The 22,004-nt window shown below is 35.4% G+C and overlaps 3 long non-coding RNA genes across 3 annotated transcripts; all 3 read right to left on the bottom strand.

Annotated features, from left to right (window-relative positions):
• Positions 1-500: 500 nt before the first annotated feature.
• Positions 501-1,764, bottom strand: LOC134228496 (uncharacterized). The gene is made up of 4 exons (XR_009984009.1): positions 1,588-1,764; positions 1,350-1,389; positions 931-1,073; positions 501-552 (listed from the first exon to the last, which is right to left on the bottom strand). It is a non-coding gene; the product is annotated as an uncharacterized LOC134228496 (long non-coding RNA).
• A 5,484-nt stretch (positions 1,765-7,248) lies between these two features.
• On the bottom strand, positions 7,249-8,741 carry LOC134228495 (uncharacterized). The gene is made up of 3 exons (XR_009984008.1): positions 8,685-8,741; positions 7,806-7,990; positions 7,249-7,406 (listed from the first exon to the last, which is right to left on the bottom strand). It is a non-coding gene; the product is annotated as an uncharacterized LOC134228495 (long non-coding RNA).
• Positions 8,742-9,806: 1,065 nt separating this feature from the next.
• Positions 9,807-12,220, bottom strand: LOC134228494 (uncharacterized). Its single transcript, XR_009984007.1, has 3 exons — positions 12,063-12,220; positions 10,282-10,469; positions 9,807-9,830 (listed from the first exon to the last, which is right to left on the bottom strand). It is a non-coding gene; the product is annotated as an uncharacterized LOC134228494 (long non-coding RNA).
• Positions 12,221-22,004: the final 9,784 nt, after the last annotated feature.

Genomic DNA, 22,004 nt, shown 5'->3' with positions numbered 1-22,004 from the left:
TCTCACTGCTAGTCCCCACAGCCAACCAACACAGGGAGTGGTGTACAGCAAAGGAAGTGGTGTTCAGCAAAGGAAGTGGTGTTCAGCAAAGGAAGTGGTGTACAGCAAAGGAAGTGGTGTACAGCAAAGGAAGTGGTGTACAGCAAAGGAAGTGGTGTTCAGCAAAGGAAGTGGTGTACAGCAAAGGAAGTGGTGTACAGCAAAGGAAGTGGTGTACAGCAAAGGAAGTGGTGTACAGCAAAGGAAGTGGTGTACAGCAAAGGAAGTGGTGTACAGCAAAGGAAGTGGTGTACAGCAAAGGAGGTGGTGTACAGCAAAGGAAGTGATCAGACCTACAAAAGTCAACCATTTTACAGAATGCAGACAATCGGTTGTATGTTAAAATCTGGTATACCATAATCATTAAAAGAAACAATTCATTTATTTCTAACTTCAATATATAAAACACACTCTAACTGACTTGTAAATGTTGACTGCCCCCATGTCAGTGACTGTGGCTAGAGAGAGCAGAACAAGGAGCTTCACAGAAAACTAAACCTTTCACTTTCTCTCCTCATCAAACAAAGAAACAAACAGCACTTATATGTATCAATATATTCAAGTAAAAATCAGGTACCGTATATACTCTCCTATAAGTCGGATTTTTGGGAGTTAATCTCTGGTCCAAAACTCTATGTCCAACTTATAGGCGAGCTATAAAATTAATGGTATTATATGAGGTCAGTCCCTCTGATATATAAGCTTATTAAATACAACCGACTTATAGGCGGACCGACTTATAGGCGAGTATATACGGTAACTTTTAAAAATCACATATTTTTTTCTTGCATCTTAAATTTTTTTTCTGACGATTTAAAGAAAATTGGATATTCATAAAAAAATAAATCAATGACATAATACAGTGTATATCAAAGTAATTTGTTATTTTACCAGGTACAGAAGTATTCTTGAGGGTCTGTTTAGAGCGATTAGCAACACTGTTTACCTCCAGTTCTTCAGACTCCCATAATTTGACTGTACCATCATTGGAGGCCGTGGCAAAGAATGCATGGTCTTGAGAAACTTGAATCCTGCTAGTAGATAACATATTCTTTAATTATGTACATGTACTAGTGTATAATTATTAAAGATTTCAGTATAATTTATTAAACAATATTAAGCTATAACTGGATGAATTCAAAGTGGGGAAAAATTGTTTGCAACTGTGAAAGTGCGAAAATAACACTTGATGAAAATAACCCTGTATACAGTACACATACAGTACAGCACTGATCAGAGACAGTCTTCTTTATTTCACATAAGACTTTATAGTTTTAATTATTATTTAACAAAAACCTGAGTTATCTTACCTTTTCATTGAGGATCGATCGAAATAATCAATGTCATTGGCTGAAAATTAACATTTCTAAAAATTCAAATCAACCATCGCAAACCACATTTACTCAGTATATCAGGCTAGAGAATGAGGTCAAACTTCAAACAACTATCACAACTCAAACGTGTTTCAACTTAACATCCGTACATCAGACTGTAGAATTATTGTTGAGAAAAGTATTTTTCAATGCCTGGTTTTGGTAAAGTGAGTACCTTTCTGCCTGCCAAAGAAGACACATGCAGCTTTGTGATTCCGTTCTCCAGCAGGGTCTGTTTAACACTGTTGTCTGGGTAACTCAGCAGGGTCACGACCTTCTGTTGTCTGGGTCATTCAGCAGGGTCACGACCTTCTGTTGTTTGGGTCACTCAGCAGGGTCACAACCTTCTGTTGTCTGGGTCAATCAGCAGGGTCACAACCTTCTGTTGTCTGGTTCACACAGCAGGGTCACAACCTTCTGTTGTATGGTCTCACGTAGAGACAGCAGCTCTATGTCATAATTTGCCTGTTTAAACCAAGAGGCTCATTGGTCACATCGCACACCTGAGCAATGTAGTAAAGGAAAAAAATCATAAATTTGTTTTTTTATTGAAAAGTTGAAACCCAATAGTGGTCCCAAACAATCCTTAAAAGGGAGAGCTAAGGTATGATTTGAACAAACTTGCATCTACACTGAAAAGGATGCTTGAATGCATATTTCTTTGACTACCTGTGGTTTTATTGCCCTTTACATTTGAACTTTCATTGTGGCCCCGCCCAACCCCCAGGGGTCATGATTCAAACAAAATTGAATCTACACTACATGTACCTATGAATAAGGACTAATCATGAATTTGCTATTTTTGAAATAATGATTTTCAAAGATTTTTTTCTACATGTTTCTATGTTAAACTTGGATTCTATGTCGTGGCCCCTCCCTACCCCTTGGGGTCATGATTTGAACAAACTTGAATGTCCACAACCTGAGGATGCTTCCATAAAAATATGATCATTCGTGCCTTTGCTATTCTTGAGAAGAAGATTTAAAAGAATTTTCCTATATACATGGTGTCTGAAAAGAAAGGTTAAGTAACACTTTCAAACTTTAAGAATGCTAGTTTATTAGGTTGAAGAATTTATATCAAAACTAATATGTATACTCATATAAAGCAAAAATGTAAGTTTAATCCGCTAGCTTAATTTAATTCATACGTCAAAGAGTGTAATTATAGCAGCAATTCAAGTACATACTAACAATTTGTCATTTCAATAATTAATGACGTTCTCTAAGTGACGTCCTTTCACCTGCAGCTTCCCTTCCCTAACATGCACTTTGAAATTATTAATCACATTTTGACACATTTCTTCGCTGATCTTCTTTACTTCCCATTTGATGTTTGACAAAAGCATTATTTGTGTCCACCAGTTTTGGTTTGTAAACAGAGGACTTGAGGTATCCCCAGAGAAAGTAATCACATGGGTTCAAATCAGGACTGAGCGCTGGCCAATATTGGCCACAGTCCATCACTTCTGGGTATATCGCCGGAAAATCACTTTGTTGCCGAAGATTTCATTCACTCCATGTGCATGATGATATGGCACACCAAACAGTTAATTTTTCGCTATGCAATATGGTCTTTCCGTTTTACAATGAGGCTGTTCATTTCCCCAGAATCTCATGTTTTAATTGTTTACAAATATGTCAAGATAGGAGGAAATACGATTTGTCCGAAAACCAAACTTTTTGAAATGTATCTGCGTAATTGTCAGCAACATCTGCTGCACAACGAAAAAAATCAAATCTTTGAACCTGATCCCAGATACTCAAACTCTGCATTATCTGAATTTTGTATGGAAAAAATTTGAGATCCTTCCTAAATATGTCATGAACACAAGTTTTAGGGATTCAAGTCGCTGAGGAGGAACGTCTATCTTATTTCTTTGAACTGTTAGAGAGCATTTCTCGAAGCCTACTCACATTTTCGTTACTCTGACTTGACCTCAGCCGACCTGCTTTTGGCACATCTGCTTCTGATCCTAGTCGCTCGAATTTAGATATAATCGTATAGACATGTTTCCTGCTCACTTTACAATTCTTAAAATGAGATCCAAACTTTCCCTTAATGTCTGTTAAACTTTTCGTTTCATAAAATTGTTTGACAATAAAAATACGCTGTTTTGACATAAGTCGCGCCATATTGAAAGACCCTGGAACGTTGATACGCTGTTCTGACGTAAGTCGCGCCATATTGAAAGGACGTTGAATTCATTGAAGGTCATTCGTTTTAGCACTTTATTTTTTCTAATAGTAAAAACTTTCGTTTGAGACCTTTCGAATGATATGAGTTTCATAGAAATAGCTCGAGATTTAGCGAAGTTATCAAAATGTTAAAGTTTTTATAACCTTTCTTTTCGGACACCCTGTTTTTCTATGTAAAACTTTGATCGACCACTGTGGCCCCGCCCTACCCCCCGGGGTCATAATTTGAACAAACTTGAATCTATACTATACCTGAGGATGCTTCCCTATGTTTCATATTTCCTGGCACAGTGGTTCTTGAAAAGAAGATTCTAAAACATACCATCAATTTTTCATTATTTCTGAATTATCCCCCTTTAAACACTCCAGATATTTCAATATATTATTCTTACTTGAAAGTAGGATGTGATCTATTACTCCTCTAAGCACCAATTGAATGGAGGAAGCAAATTGGGTTCGTGACCCTGAAACTTGACCCCATGACCAGTGTTAAAGTGACCTTATAATAGTGGAGTTACGGACGTGGCCAATCTCACAGGAATCATCTGTTCCAATAAAGCTTATAATCATTTTTAGAGTGACATTATAATGGTATGACCAATCTCACTGGAATCATCTGTTACAATAAAGCTAAACAGTATTAAAGTGACATTATAATGGCATTCTTTGAACTTTTCAGAAATTTAAAACATTATATTTGCGTTAATATTTACATTAATATCCGAGAGAGAAAAGTGCAATTCTTTTAACATCAACTATATGCATGAATATTTCTGCTTACATCTTTTTCACACTATCACTCCTGAAAACAATTTAATTTGATTTTCACAAAGATACAGTTCAGCTGTTTATGAGAAAATGTTATTTTAAATTTGCCCAAGTTAAAAAAATGGAGGGGAGGGGGGGGGGGATTTACTGTAAATACTGCATGTGGAAATTTTAGCGAGACGCAAATTTAGCAATTTGTTCTTAAAAACTGATATTTTATTTTTATCAAGATGTAATTTTAGCGATTTAAAAATGTTGATTAAGAACCTATTACAAATAATACGCAATAAATTTTACTGATATGTAAATTTAGCGATCTCAGCAGCCTAGCTATCAATGCCAAAATTAAATCTTCACTAAAATTTCTATTTATACAGTATACATTTTCGTTTAAACAAAATGGGAATTCAAAACTATAAGAGTCGATCAATCCACACTATTGGGATTCCTAGTTACCATCTTCCTCAGGTTTATCAGGTCAATGCCCCCTTTTTTACACCTCACTGTTGAAACCATTTTTATCATGTTTCTCTGAACAATACACCCCCAACCTTCTCTGTGAGACCCTAGTTTCTCCACTTCTGTACTGAGTCCCTAGATACTGTCTTCCTCGGGTATATCAGATCATTCTCACCCCAATTTCACTTCTCTATGGGACCCTAGTTACCCTCTTCCTCAGGTAAGTGGATTTTCTCTCTCTATCTTTCTTTCTCTCTCTCTCTCCACACTACTGAGTACATACCCTCTCCCTCTGGTAAGTGGATTTTCTCTCTCTATCTTTCTTTCTCTCTCTCTCTCCACACTACTGAGTACATGCCCTCTCCCTCTGGTAAGTGGATTCTATCTCTCTCTCTCTCTCTCTCTCTCTCTCTCTCTCTCTCTCCACACTACTGAGTACATACCCTCTCCCTCTGGTAGGTGGGTTCTATCTCTCTCTCTCTCCACGCCACTGAGTACATACCCTTGTCTCTCTCTCTCTCTCCACACAATTTAAACATACCCTCCTCCTCAGGTAAGTGGATTGTCTTCTCCACTATTTGTTCTGGTCCCTCCACTTCCAGACATTCCACAAATCCATGGAGCAGCTCTAGATGAAAGGTCTGGAATAATGAATTTTATGTGATACAATAATGTAAACCAAGAATTACATGGCATAAGATTTCTATAAAACCCTAATAACAATCTAGTGTACCCATTCATCTAATTCTGGAACTAGACACAGTGTATTCTGTAACATCTTTTTCAGTGTCAACCAGACTGGAAATAATTCTCAGTTCAAGGGCAATTCAGAGCTTTAAAAAATGTTCATCTTGGTGTCTTAATCAAATTATACTGTTACCTGATTTGATGTGAACAAATTGACGAGAGCCACTTGGACGGGAGCCGAGTGACACACTCGACACAGGATCTTCATCACTGACTGGGCATGCTCAGGAAGAGGAATGCTGAACTGTATAAACCTACAAGATTATAAAACACCAATTGTGACCATGATCACACAATATAGGATGATAAAATTAATGTTTCTTACAGCTTTCCATTTTTTATAAGACTTGAATGACTAAAAGCAAAATTAAAGCAATAAAACTTTCATATTATTCAAATAAAATAAATGTTTGCTTGTTATTTTTGTTACTTTTATTGACCTACTTTGTGACATTAACGAGATGGTCAGCTTTCCCGCTGCGTGGATTAATACTCAGGAGAAGACGATCTATGGCGGACACCATGGCGAAGGCTCCCGTCTCACGACACGCGTCCAGGAACGTCCCCGACTTCTCCAGACTGGTATCTATCAACTGTAAACACAGCAGACTGGCAGACTCCAATGACTCCTGTCCTGTACAGATCAACCAATCAAATTAACTCTCTTAGCATCAGTCAATACAATCAACCAATCAAATCAACTCTCCTACTCCCCTAGCATTTGCCAGTAATATTAACCAATCAAATTACCTCACATAACATTATCTAGTCAATCCAACCAATCAAATTAACTCATTGAACATTAGCCAGTTTAATCAACCACACAAATTTAAACACTTTACAACACAAATAAAAACACCTGAATATCTTTATTCACTATTTACCTGTTATAGCCTTGTATGTTTCAAGTTGTTGGACACTGTCATGCAGTATTTTCAACACCTGAAATAATTATGTAACTTCAATTCTTAACAGAACAAAGTACATATGTCTCCACCTCCCAGCCCAATTTAAAAAAAAAATCTCAATAAAGATATTCATTTAAGCAGGAAAATATATGAATCTCACCGTGGACATGAAGTGGGAGTCCTTTAGTAGGTGTAGCATCAGGATGTACTCCGGGGACTTGTTAGCGGGGACCACGCCCCCATCTGTACCACAACCAACTCCTCCCCAAAGTCACCTCCCACCACCTCATACTCCCACAGGAGCTTACATACGATCCTTAGACAGTCACTGGACACCTCCCACTGTAATTAAAGCTTTACATTTACTTGAAAGAAATCAATCCTGCAGTTGTATACAACCGATGCTCTATTTTATGTATCTTGAGTGTAGTCTACTTGTGTGCCATGTTATATTAAAATCAGACCAAAACTGTAGGAGGAGTAGCGTTTTGAAAAATTGTTTACAGACAGACGGACAGCTAGACGGATGACGGACACCATACTATCGCATAAGCTCTTCTGGTCTGTGACCAGTAGAGCTATTAAAAATTTATTGTTTCAATCTCTTTCTACCTTTTTTGTCTGTGGGTGTATTGTTCATAATTCCAGCTGTAATTTTTTTTTACTTGAAGGTAGTACAGTGTATGTATTTATCAACAAGATTGAAAAAACATTTTTAAAAATCTTATATCCAACCTTTTCTGATGGCGTAAAACTTCTCAAACATTCTTGACAAACTCTAGGTAGGGTTGAAATCCTGGGGCCCTGAGAGCGGTCCCTAGGCAGGAATATCAATGAGGGAGTCCAGTAAGGACAGAAAAGCTTGCATCATGGGAAATTCCTCCGCTTGGGTCTCCACCTCCTCCAGCTCCACCTATTGGGAAAAAACAGACATCAAAGGAACAAAACTCTTACAAGCATGAGAGACACAATATGTAATTACAAGTGTATTGGTCTCTAGATAAATTTCTATGTGTACAGCAAGATTGGTAGTTCTGTTCTTTTGAGGCTGGAGAATTATAAAAAAGAACAGAGATTATTTAACCTGAGAAAACAAATTAACATTTACCTGGATTTTACTCTGAAAGGAACTGCTGCTCAGTGCTGTGGTCAGATTCTTTAAAACAAATTATTAAAAAAATTAATCTAGCAAACACACATACATGTACTTACAGTACAATATAGGGAAAACGAGAGGAGAGGTGCATGTCAATGCAATAAATACACTTAACATCAATAAAGATAAAGTAAAGAGCAGTATTTCAGTGGTTACCTGTGAGGCTTCCAGTGTATGCCACAGACTGGCTGCCACGTCCGGCGTCTTAGGGAATGCTGCCAGCACCCTGAAGATCTCGGCTTTAAGACCGAGGGGGATATACTTCAGGTCACCAGACCAAATAACACCACCGCCACCTGCCACTGCTGGTTCTCACAGAACGCCACGCGGCAGTTCTCATTCTGTAATTTAAGATGTCAACTTTTCTGGTGTTCAATAGTAATCTGCCATTTATGCAGATTTCGAAATTAGATTCCCCTTTTAAAAGTCTTTATTACTTCCTATGCTTTGATTCAGGAATATTAAAATTGATGTAAACCCATTATTCAATACAACCTAAAAATACATACATGTAGGTTAAGTCACGGGGGGGGGGGGGGGGGGGGGGGGGAGCGGGGGTAGTAGCCCCCCCCCCCCCCACTTTCAGATCTGGGGGGGGGGCAAGAGTATGTCTGTGCCCCCCCCCACTTTTTAAAGAAGAACAAAATCACAGCTATTTTTCCCCAACAAAACCTTTACTATAGGAAATATTCATTGAATGGATCCCCCCCACGAAATATGATATTTGAGTTTGGGGAACTTTCCTTTTTTTTTTTCGCTTGACAAAGAATGTCTGGAGTTGAGCCCCCCCCCCCCCCCCCCCACTTTTATGGTTTTTTTGTTTTGTTTTTTTTTTTTTGCTTGTCAAAGAATTTCTGGAGTTGAGCCCCCCCCCCCACTTTTAAGTTTGTGACTACGCCTCTGAAATAATACAGACCCATCATTATCATGCCAAGTTATAATAAACTACAATGAATTATGGGTTGATAAAATCGAAACTCTTGGCTATTATAGTATAATTATTTTCCTTATCTGATGATTGACAAATGTACTCACATATTCAGACACAGCACGACACATGATGTCGACCAGCCCCTCTAGTTCCTGTGGGGTGATTCCCCAGGGGTGAGGACCTCGGAGTCCCATGTGAGACATGTCAGCACATGTGAGACATGTCAGCACTGCTAAGAACCTCCCAACGCAAACTGGCATACATGTAGTACTGATTCAGCGACAGGAAAATGTTAACCAGACTCTTCTGTCCATCATAGTACAGCAGTATCGCCACCAGGCCTCTGGTCAACCCGGGGAACTCAGCCTGCTGTCTCTCACCTCTACAAAGGTCAAAAGTCACTTGTGATTACAGTCCATTTAACCTCTGTACACGTACTTGTATTGTACATGTTTCTCTATATTTTCTCATTATTCATTTTAATTGAAATAATGCAATGCATATACTATACATTATGTCAAATACTACACATACCTAATCATGCTAACACAAGTAAATCAAGAGTCTTAGTTCAATCTAGCACATACTGCCTAACATTCACTTTCTAATTACTTTTAATGTCAACTTACACTTTATTTGGAAAACTAAGAAAAATAATTTACTCAACATTATATATTCTCCAAGATTAAACCTGCAATCCTTTCGATCCTTATGGACTGACCTACCATTGGCGTAGCATCGTTTAGGAAAGGGGGGGGGAGAATTTTTTTTTTACTTACCTGGGTTGACAAGCAAAAACAAAGGGGGAGGGGGGGGGGTTGACCAAAGTCGAAAAATCCTATTTCGGGGGGGGGGGGGGGGGGGGGGGGGGGGTAGTAAACCTTTTTTTACAGTGTCAATTACTTTTAGTACCATTTCTAATACTACATGTATTTGCGGTACATCACTTAACGTGGGGGGGGGGGGGGGCAACCAGGCTTTCAATTAACATTTTCCTACAGTATAAGGTTGCTACGCCCCTGCCTACTTTGGAAACATTTAATGCCAAGGTTGTCCAGATGACCCCGGGGTCAGGGAACTTTCCTGGCTAATCTGGTATTCCCCCCTCAACCCTCTGTAAGGGAAGATATCCCACCCACCCCCTATTCTTTTTAATGCCACCAAGCTGATATTCAAGCTTTACTGCAGTAGGGGCAACTGATAACTCACCATTAGGAGTTCTACGGCTGCAGTGTTAAAAGAGCACTCTTCTGAAAAAAAAAATAGATAGGTACATACACAATTATAAAAACTTGATAATTTCCTAATGAAATATCTTTGATAATTGATAAAATCATTGCTGTTAAGTAAGATTCATATATTCTAAATATTCATTTCTTAAAACTAAGAATTTACAAAATAAAAATTTCCTTTGTAATAATGAAGATCTTTAGCATAATGCCAATTATTCATGCTTGTAATTTGGTGGTACATGTATTATGTCACAATGCAACTATATTTATCTACTTTTTTTTATCCAATTTCATGGACTTTTTATAACAGATTGAACAAAAAATGCAACATTTTTATTTTCAAATCTTTATATTCTTTTTTTTTAATGAAATACAAGTATTTACACAGGGATTTACTTTTAATTAATTTCAAAACTATTTTGTTTGGTTAAAATTCAAATAACAAATTTGAAAGCAAAATGACATGTACCTGCTACTTAGTTCATGTACTTACTTCGGCCTGTCCTTCTCTGAGGAACATAGGCCATTGATGACAGTCCTCCAACGAACTCGATTCAGAGCTGCTTTAGCTGCATCCTGCCATGTCATATCCTGTGTCTTTAACTCTGACTCCGAGACTGAGACACGCCTTCAGGTGTTTCTAGGATATCTTCTCTTCTACAATAATATTAAATTGTGTAAAATTGCACAATTTTGATTCATATGCATGCATCATGGATATTTTTTCTGGTATAACTACATGATTCAATATTAAAATCCCTTTTGTTTCCTTTTATTTCTTTTTTTCAATTTATTTTATTTCTCCTTATTTAATTGACTGAACATGAATTTGAAGATAATCATACCTTGTTTTATGCATGTAAAATATTTGCTATATTTATGTACAGCGTATTTTAAAATATATATAAATCTCACTCAATTTTAAAAATTAAAGTTTTGTGTAAATAGCTAGCAATATTCTTAATTATAATTTAAAGTATTCAAAATTGCAGTGATGATAAAAAATATTTTCATGGGGAAAAATACTTTTTCAAGGTGTCTTTATATCTTTCATATATTTGTTGGCATAACTGTATACAAACTATACTTGATGAAGTTATTGGTTCAAATGCTAATACATTATCAATAAATGATTTTGAAAATAATTTGAAAAAATATTTTGAGAACATAGTTTTTAAGGATATAATAAATATCAGAGAAAAGGGTAATGGCAAATTATCATTCTACAGCCAGTTAATAAGTCAAGGGAATCTAAACAAACTTGAAATTCAACCATACTTAAATTTTTCCATTTCCAAGAATCTTCGTTCTTTTTTGACTCGATTGAGAATAAGTGCTCACAAATTACAGATAGAGGTTGGCAGATATTGTAACCCAATTATACCAAGAGATGAAAGATTTTGTATTAATTGTAAAAATGTCGTTGAAGATGAACATCATTTTTTATTTGTATGTCCTCTATATAAACAACTAAGAAGTGAATTTTGTACACTTTTTAATAAAACCTGTATATCATATGAAATTCTTAATCCAGCAGATGTTAATTCTACAAGGAATATTTGTAACTTCATACGTGATGCATGTAATATAAGAAAATCTATGTGACTATATATTTTATATTTGTTTACTGTATGTATGACTTGCGCCACATGTGGTTTTTGTCAAATTGAATAAATAAATAAAAATAAAAAAATATATTTCTTGAAGTTGACCCCTTTGTACATGTATATACTTGCAAGAGTTATCTGTATAAACAATGTCAATACTGAACTGTGAATGACTTGTAACTAGTGAAGTGCAGTGAAGGTGCAATGAATTAATAACACTTAATTTATATATATAATATACAAAATATGATTTATTCATACTATATTAATTATATTAATTCAAAATAATGTTCAATCTTGGATATTGTTAATTAGAACTCATCTTTTAACGATGTAATATATTTTTTCGATATCTCACCCCCCTTTGGCCGATTTCAAAGCTCTATAAAAAATTGAAATTTTGTTCCAGGCTTTCGAAAAAAAATTGCCTAGCATCCAAATCATCTCCACCTAATACCACAAAAATTACAGTGCTGAAATATGCCGCATATAGCCAGGGCAATGCAAAACATGACCGACCTCCAAAGTACAGGAAGCGTTTCCGTGGGCCACGTGGTTCTGACAACCTTGAGTAAATATGTAACTTACGTCACTAAAGTGTAAATCAGAGCTAAAATAATTGTTTATAGTTAAAAAACATTACCTTGGGGTCTCTTCTGCACACCTAGGTACACTTGTTACGACGCAGGTAAATTATACGCGGCGATTATATTGCGGAGCTCGATTCAGCCATTGTTATTATGACGTCAGCCCCCAATGTTTGCCCCCAGTCCAAGATGGCGGCCAATAACCTTGATAGGGTCTATTTCACTCATATCAAACAGGTCACTCAGTATCAGGGCTTCCTCTATGAACTGCTGGGAGAACGTCTGTTTGTTCATATTGCACATGCATGCAATCTTGTTAAAAATTTCGGAGCGGCAATAGAATAGACTACTGTTTACACTTTACAGGGTTATTTTCGCCCCGTGTTATTTTCGCCCTTTTGAACTTGTGAATAAAATTCGGCCCAGTCTAGTTCCGTTTAAGAAATTATGAGGTGTAATTTGAATTCGCCCCGTTTTAAATTCGCCACACCAAGGAGAGGACGAAAGGGTCGAAAGTAAAACAGGGGCGAAAATTTCCCTGTATACAGTATTGTGGAAACGTTACAAAATTTTTAATAGTAAAACATGACTTGAAAAAAGAAAATATCAATACATCCCAAAAGACTTGCTCAAATTCATATTTATTGTAACAAGACGAAATTATAGCTTTTTATAGGCTTCAAAAGTGTATATGAGAAATAAATGATTAGATGTAGACCTTGACAGAAGTTATTCTCTTGTACAGTGTGCATGTGACACAAAATTGGCTCTTTGAATTAATGGTATTTACAATTTTTTCAATTCTTGTTTGAAGAGTTTTAATTAGCTGCAGAACTGTGGCTCTACGAAAAAAAAAATATTCTGACAAACCCTGCCTACTCGGGTGTCCACATTAAAAGTACCCTGGCTACGCCCTTGTATTTCTTGGGCCAATTGCAATTTCTTCCAGATTTCTTTATTATTTTTAACAAAAAAAAAACTTAATCCATGTCAAACACCTTATTAATTGAATAAGTTGTATCTTTTTAAGAACCATTTTAAGACTGGTATAATTTATCAAGTACCAAATACAAAATTTTGATTAGTATAACATGAATTTCAATGAAGATATATTTAGAATATAACTTTTTCTTACAGATGTATTTTTTTTTCTTACAACCACATACAACATTGCGGATTTCAGTGCTCGCGGAACCAGCGCTTTATGGTGTTTTGAATTTTGAATTTACATGTAAATTTTGTATTGACTGCCACCCGTTAAATTCAAAATTTACAACATGGCATACATAAAAATAAATTATAAATAAATAAATTTACTAGCTAAGATAGTAAAAAGTGGAGTGGTGGTCGTAAAGATACTTAAATACCTAGTGAAAGTTACTCAAACAATAAAATGCTTTCTTTGTTTGTTGTTACGGGAATGAACGGAAGCAGCTGTTGCAGAAAAAATACATAACCCGCGTAAGCGGGTTATGTAAATTTTTTCTGCAATAGCTGCGACCGTTCATTCCAGTAACAACAAACAAAGAAAGACATTTTATTGTTTATATTTATATCTGTTTAAATTATCATTTTAAGTAGGATTAAAAATATTAATTATTGTGTTAATGATGCGAACGTCTTTGTACGTTTCATTGATGGAACGGCCACTGATCAAGAAATCTGTACAGGTGATATGCCTAATGCAGGGATGAACGCAAAGGGTTTTCTTAAGAAATAAAGATAAATATATTCAGTGGGTGTAAATATAAGTTTATGAATGCTTAGATTTACTAATGTTATCTAGCAAATCTACCCAATACTTAGTCAAACTACTTTTAAGGTAGTGATTGTATGGACTAGTCTTGCCAGTGACTTTCACTAATTATTTTTTTTTCAGTGTATAATTGCTTTTTATTTTTACGTGTATGACTTTACAAAATTAATTTTTTTTTAATTTTGAATATTTTGTTACCATAGTAACGTATTTAATAGTTGATTTACCAAACATGTTTATCATGCATTTGAGACATCTGACCTTCAACTTTTGGAAACAGTCATTGCCAATTGTTTGCTTTGCCGCAAATGTTAACTATGGGGCTCTAAACATGTTAAAAAATGCCATTTTTTGAACTTTAAGACATGTTGCCATGGTAACTCTAAAACTTAGCAACCGATTTTTGCCTGATTTCATTTTTGGGTATCAATGCCTTTTATTATAGAGAGTAATTCTGAGGCTATGCATGCCACAGCTCCTATACAAAATTTCAAATCATTACAGAGAATGGCTCTTAACTATGTTCTTAAATTGAGGTATTTAGTTGCTTTTTCTTGTAAGATCTTTTCATTATTTCAAAAATCCGAAATAAATCATCATATATATTTTCTCATAGATCTATTCATTATTTCCTGTCTTGAAATATACAAAATACAGATAAATCTAAACTTCTATAGTTATTTGCTATTGGGAATAGGTGGAATTTATAGAGAATAATACATACCCTTTTCCATATCACATCCTGTATCAGCCCGAGACACCAATATCAGCCAGAGGGCCGAAGGCCCGAGGGCTGATATTGGTCGAGGGCTGATACAGGATGTGATGTGGAAAAGGGTATGTTTTATTATATTTATTACATACTTAGTAATAAAATACAGTTGAGAAGAAAATAAGTAAATAATCATGCATGGACTTCTTACATACATGTACATAGTCTAATGTCTCATAAGATTTGGGTTTGTTTCTATTTCTATTTCAATGCACTTGATCCGTAATTTGAAAATATTCTATAGTATTACATGTATTTGTAAATTAAGAATAACCTTATTTTCAAAAAGTTAAAATTAAGAGAATATGAACCCACCAAAAATTGTGTATGAGTACAAGTACTGTTATTGTGGTTTAATTTACTAAGGGTGTGATATTGACTCACAATAGCCGTATCAGCCCTGCAGGGCTGATATGGATTTGCAGGGCTGATACGGATATCAGCCCCGCAAATCCATATCAGCCCTGCAGGGTTGATACGGCTATTGTGACGTCAGCCATATCGCATATGCAAAAAACCTGTATTTATTACTAAATGGGTGCGTTCAGAGTACTACCGTTGGCTGACAAATGTTACCACTGGTAGAATTTCTTACCATTGGTATGCCAATGGTACCAATGTTTGCCGAAAAAATTTACCATAGGTAGATTTTTCTGCAGACGAACTAGAGCTCTGTTAGCGATGGTAACTTTTTTAATGACGTCAAACAAAATGGCGGGTACTGATCAAGTCGGTCCTACTAAACAGAGAACCCGAGAGATCTCTAGGCTGACCGGACTGTATTTGGTAAATTCAAATAAAATTTATGAATAATTGAGTTCATTTTTACTCTATAAATCGTTTTCTATCTATAAAATTAATAACAAGATTATTCTATGAAAGTTTTCCCTGGGGAAAAAAGTTGAAAAAGTAACAAATCATTGTAATGTTTTTACCACACCTATATACATAAACTCTGTGTATATAGGTGTGAAACGTCTTTTTTAAATGTGGTTTTTCTTGACTGAAAGTTTCAGAATCTTAATTTTAATAAATTTCAAGTCTATTTAATGTAAAATAAAAATTTCATTGATTTAATTATTTTACATTTGACAATTCGGAATACAAGTTGGAAAAAATTCTGTAGTGGAGAAGTACTTTACTGTACTAAAAAGTATTTCTGAAAGCATTTTCTTGCTGCAAAATGATTCATGAAGCAAGAATAATAATCTTGGTTCGACATTTTCTTTTAAGAAATCTGTCAATGTTAACATGTCACAAATGGTACACCAATGGTGCCATTGTTAACATTGGTGAGTTTCCTACCAACTCTACCCAAAAATCGTTCAGAGTACATAGGGGTCCAATGGTACCAACGGTACAAATTGTTACCATTGGCAAAAAGGTGATGGTACCATTGGAATTACTCTGAACGCACCCAGTGTGTAATAAAGATTTTTAATAAGTGGGAACAGCTAAAAGACACCAAATAGACTGAGATCATCGGACATTTCGCCTATTCATAATGCCATTTTGATTTGTAAGATAATTCGACCCAATGCACCACGTGTAAGAGTACTTGACAGAGGAGTAAGGAATCTTTTAAAGTATAGCTTTTTGCACCTGAGGTAAGAATCTAGAACCGTGCGCACTTTTTTGTGCGCAAGAAATATACATGGGTGGCATTGTGTACAGTAGCTCCTCGGTCATCCAAAATAATTTATATTTTTCGAAAAGCTACAGATTTTCTAATATGATTTAATAGGTATGGCACTATAAGTATTATTTTCATATACTTTTTATCTCAAATTTTATGTCGTAATAATAAATCGTCACTCTTTAATTTCCGTCCACTGGTTGAAATTTCTTCTTACTATGATCTGAAAAAAATAATCAGTGCTTCATACTATTTTCCTTGTGGCTCTACTGTTATTGTTGATAATGAAAATATATAATATAAGAAATTTTCGATGTTAAAAGGATCGGAATACACGACTGTCTGTAAATTTGTCCGTAAAAAAACTTTATAACCTTGCTTATAACTTTTGAATGGGCGAGGCTATGACTTTCATTTGTAACGATATCCTTTTGACAAAACCTTCCTTTAGGCGTTAGGTACCATGAAAGACCTATATGACCTAGACTTTGGGGTTTAACACACTTTACGTTTTTTTGTGGAGCGATTTTTTAAAACACTTTTTCCTATTGAACACATGATGAAAAAGTTTAATAAATATAATTTGTGAAAAAAGATTCCAATAAGCCCCGGGGTTAAAAATGGGGGGGGGGGTCCTGTCCACAAGTACTTGTGCTCTCTAAAACATGTAAAATGTTGTGTATGATGTCAATAATATGCAAATACCGAGAAAAACCATGTGAGTGCATAGCTGTATTTTGACTTTCCACCACTGCCCTAAGATGAGAAATTGAGAAATTCATGAAAATCTTCCACCACATCTTCACAAGTAACCCTGCTATTCACACATTTCACGCACCAGTGACCACAGCAGGCTTTTACGCAGGTTTTGTCCACGTGAACTGGTACTCATTCACTTGATATTTGACTTTGGCGAGATTATACTGCGATTTACAGAGAGCTTCTACACAGATTATTTCCTGGATTTTTCGTGTTATCTACGTCTAGGATGGATTTCACACACACAAAAAAATGACGACGGTTTTGTACAGCAGCCGACGAGAGGATTGAGGTAAAAAAAAAACAAATTCTAGAATATCTCCATCTTTAGCTCTAAGAAAGTGAAACCAACATGGCCAAGTCATAGAACCATTTATACATGCCTTACATTTAACAAATTACTATGTAAGAAGCACAATGAACTGGTATATACGTCATCCTTAAGATTCTTGCAGGTATCTGTGGTGTGTGGGTGTTGTCGGGAGGGGGTGGGGGTGGAGATTGGTGGTAGACCCCCCCCCCCCAAAAAAAAAGGAACAAGTTTGAAAGATTTATTACTTTTACTAGCTCAACTAAGCCAGTTTTGGCTCAAGAGAGCTTTTCTGATCACATTTTTTTCCGGCATCTCTATAGTTGTCTGTCTGTCTGTTAACTTTTAATCCATGCACACTTTAAAATTCTCAAGATCCACACACTGGGTCATTTTCAACCAAACTGGATCGGTACAATTGTCTGTCAATTAGCTGTCCGTCTGTCAGCCTGTCACAAAAACTTTAACCTTGCCCATAACTTTTGATTTAATACTGTGGAACTATGACTTTCATATTTCACATGTGTATTACATGTACTTGTGATAAGACCTTTCTTTAGGTACCACCAAATTTGACCTTTGACCTTGACCTTTGAGTTTGACCCATTTTTACACAAAAATTCTAAACTTTTACTTTGGCCATAACTTCTAAATGGTAGATATTATATTAGGACTTTCATTTTACAAATGTACATGTATATTCTTTGTGACAAGAACTTTTATTGGATACCAACAACTTTGACCTTTTGACCTTGACCTTGGAATTTAACCTACTTTTCAAAAACTTTTGCCTTGGCCATATCTTTTGAACAGGGGACTTTTATACTTCTTATCTGTATTTTTTGTTGAAAGATCTTTCATTGGATACCAAGAACTTTGACTTTTTGACCTTGGAGATTTCTGTACTTATAATAAAAACTTTAACCTTGACCATTACTTTTGAATGGTTAGGGCTGAGCAGGGTTCGAAATTACCTTATTTTAGCCTTAGTCCGCACAGACTAGTGACTTCTAGCTTCCACTAGTCAGCAAACTATTCTACTAGTCCACCCTATAGTATGTAAAAAGAATAACACAAATTTAAAAATTTTATCAGTTATTCAATGAAATATGTGTCCACACATAAGTTGGAAGCATGTGGTGAAAGAAAGAGGGTTTTCAACATTCAGAAATCTCCTAATGGTCACATCTTTGTCTAATTTGATCACAATGTAGAAAACACTTTAATTATCATGGTTGCGTTTCTCATTTATTTTCAAACGTGTAAGAAACTCGGAAATAAAATTTGACGATTAATTACTAGTAATTAATAAGATGTGAACAGATTTAAGACTTATATCCAGATTTGCACTAGTCCGTGTGGACTAGTACCTTATAAATTCTGCTAGTACGACACAATTTTTACTAGTCTCGGACTTACGGACATGAGTTAATTTCGAACCCTGCTGGGGCCTTCCTACTTCACATAATTATGTAATCCTTATGAAAATACTTTTCATTAGATACCAAGAACTTAGACCCCTTGACCTTGGAGTTCAGTGATGATTTCTAAATAAATGACATATGATAGGGTGTTCATATTACACACAATATGTCATAAAAAATGACATCTCACCCACAAAGACACCAAAAACAGGGAACATGAATTCCTTGAATTTGCTTGTTAAGTTCATCCATGTAATGTACCCTGTTGTCAATATTGTTGGTGAATATAAATTGACACCTGACTTGTGATCAGTTTACCCTTTATGAGATATATCATTGGTCGAGATAAATATAAATTGACACCTGACTCGCGATCAGTTTACCCTTCATGAGATATATCATTGGTCGAGATAAATATTAATTGACACCTGACTCGCGATCAGTTTGCCCTTTATGAGATTTATCATTGGCCGAGATACACTGTAAAATCATGTATTTTCGTAGGGTCAAATTTTGTGGTTCGAGAAAAAAATTTGGTTTATGGGGGATTTGATCTCGTGGATGAAGAACTTTTTAGTAGTTGTGCATATGAAGATTTACATTTTCTGGTGGGTATGAATTTGTGGGTCTCTGAAAACAATGAAAATTAAACCTCCACGAAAATAGTGAAGTTACGCAGTGTAACTCTAGAGTTATAAATGGTGAATGGTCAACAGTGCTGTTTTGTATATCAGGTAAGCTGTGCCTGGTGTCATATTTAAGCATTCCGTCATTACAGACCAGGAAATAACTTAAATTTAGCTTATCATCTTCATTTTAAACAATGTAAACCTACTTTGATGAAAAACGGGAAAGGATGAGGTGACTTGCGGCCCCTCGTATACTGACAAAAAAATAAATGTCGAAATTTTACTCAAATTTTTGTATGTAACTAATCACTGCTATGTGTACCTTTATAGAATACTATTTTTAACAAAAATAGAAATGTGATTTGAAAGATATAGATCTTTTATTGGGGTAGGGGTATCATGTTTACATCCTATTCCCATTGCATTTTAACCCCGCCCCACTCTTTGAAGCCCTTAAAATATACGAGCGCAGGTAGGTACAATTTTCTCCTTTGGCTGGTCACTGTATTTTATTGAAATTTACCTATATGTGAAAGGAGAAAATTGTACCTAACTGCGCTCACATGCTATTTTTTAAAAAATTGTAAAATCTAGCTGGCCTTTCCCATTATAAACAGATGGACGGAACTAGATTGTCTTACGTAAGAATGAATTCATATGCTAATCAAGGCACAGGCGATACTTTCTAACTGACCAATCAGCTAAATGAAATTCGTTACGAGTGAGTACCACAAAAATACTATGGAAACATGCTTGGAATTTTACTGCTTTCCGATATATTTTTTTTGTATTTGAGTCACAGATTAGACACGGATCTACATATGTACCATTTCCGAGGCCACAGTAAAATTTATATACAGTTACAAATAATTCATAGAATATACATGATATAGGCCTACATTAGTTTAAAGTTTTGTCGCGTGTTTGGAGAGGAATTCACTAAGTCTACACGTACATGTACACTGTATTCCCGAGTATCGGTGAATACAAGTTTCATGTGCATTTTATGTCCTAAAAACCATAAATGCTGAAAATCCATGCATATTATTAAGAATAAACAGCATTGTCTGACAATTGTAAAGGTTTGAAATGTAGAAAAGGATAACAATTAAATTTACCTAAACCACGTGTCTGCGATAAAATGTAAACGTAGTAAACCAGCATGTTTTGTTGTTCTGTCATCGGATTGGACAATGACTATGTGCGAAATAATAACAATAACCATATAAGGTCTTCTCGGACACGCATATCCCTCTATTGTACTAAGACCCGCCTATTCTCTTGCCATAAAAGAAAATATTCGCACAAACCTGGCCGAAATTTAGCTGTGATAGGGTCTAAAAAATCAAAGATAATGCAGTATTCCGTATAATTAAAATGTGTCTGAACTATTGAAACTATTCAAAAGGCGTCGTATTTATTCACTCATGTTTGAAAACTACCAAAATCGTTGTAGATTAAATATAATTCGTCGTGGAAAAAGGGGCCCCATATAGCAGTTATGTCACCTCATCCTTTATCAGACCTCAAAAAAGGTAGCAATGAAATATGACCTCAATTTTAAGCCATAAGTTGAGCATGAATTTAGGACCATAAGTATTGTACTTAATTTTCCTATTCTCCTTTCAGCTGTTCATTTTACCATTCTTACTCCCCGTTCAGCTGTTCATTCTATATTAATTTAATTTCTTACTCTCCTTTCAGTTGGTCATTCTACATTTCTTACTACCCTCTAGCTCAGCTGTTCATTCTACATTTCTTTATATATAACTGAGCATTTCACATGTGCATTTTGTTCTTTTCAGAGCTGATGGAGGCCGATACATCAATTTGTAATAAAGGCTTGGGATCCATGGACGACCTAATAGGACGAATTCTGACTTGACGTCATGTGGAGGGATGCACTTGGGTAAGTCATATTTTTACTTCTTTGTAGGGGTTCATTGAAGTAACAAAAATATATTTTTAAAATAAATTGCATGACTGCAGAAATGTAAACAAAAGTGCTGGTCATTTTTTAATTAGAAAGTTATTAAGTTAAACTTAATTTTATACTAGGTCTACAAGCTAATTACCAGATATAATTTGTGTCTTAAATGAGTGCCTAAACTAAATTTCAGGTTATATGCAACATATGTACAAAGTTGTAGGCTCAAGTGAGCTTTTCTTATCAAAATTTTTCCGTTGTCTCTCGTTGTTTGTCATTGTTGTTTGTCATTGATGTTGTAAACTTTTTACATTTTCATCTTAATTAATATTCTTCTCATAAACTGCTGGATCAATTTCCACCAAACTTGCTACAAGTTATCCTTGGGAAAAGGGGATTCAAGTTACTTCAAATGAAGGGCCATGCACTCCCTCTTCCAAGGGAAAATAATTATGAATTAGTGAAAAATTAATGGCATTTTTAAGAATTTTCTTCTTCTCTAAAACCACTGGGCTAGAGAAGATGAAACTCAAGTGGAATCATCCTCAAGTAGTGTAGATTGAAGTTTGTTCAAATTATGACCCCTAGAGGAAAGGATGAGGCCACAATGACCTATCAAAGTTTTACATACTAATGTATAGGAAAAATATTTAAAAATCTTTTTCCTAAGAACCATTGAGACAGGAAATATGAAACTCATATTGAATCATCCTCAGATAGTGTAGATTCAAGTTTCTTCAAATTAGGGTGGGGCCACAAATTGGCCAATCAAAGTTTTACATATA

Source organism: Saccostrea cucullata, unplaced genomic scaffold, assembly GCF_032062105.1.
Source record: "Saccostrea cucullata isolate Sc308-1 unplaced genomic scaffold, CSIRO_AGI_Scuc_v1 ctg5726, whole genome shotgun sequence".
In the NCBI taxonomy this organism is placed as follows: Eukaryota; Metazoa; Mollusca; class Bivalvia; order Ostreida; family Ostreidae; genus Saccostrea; species Saccostrea cuccullata.
The sequence above is the reverse complement of the archived record's forward strand: the minus strand, read 5'-3'. Positions and strand labels throughout refer to the sequence as shown.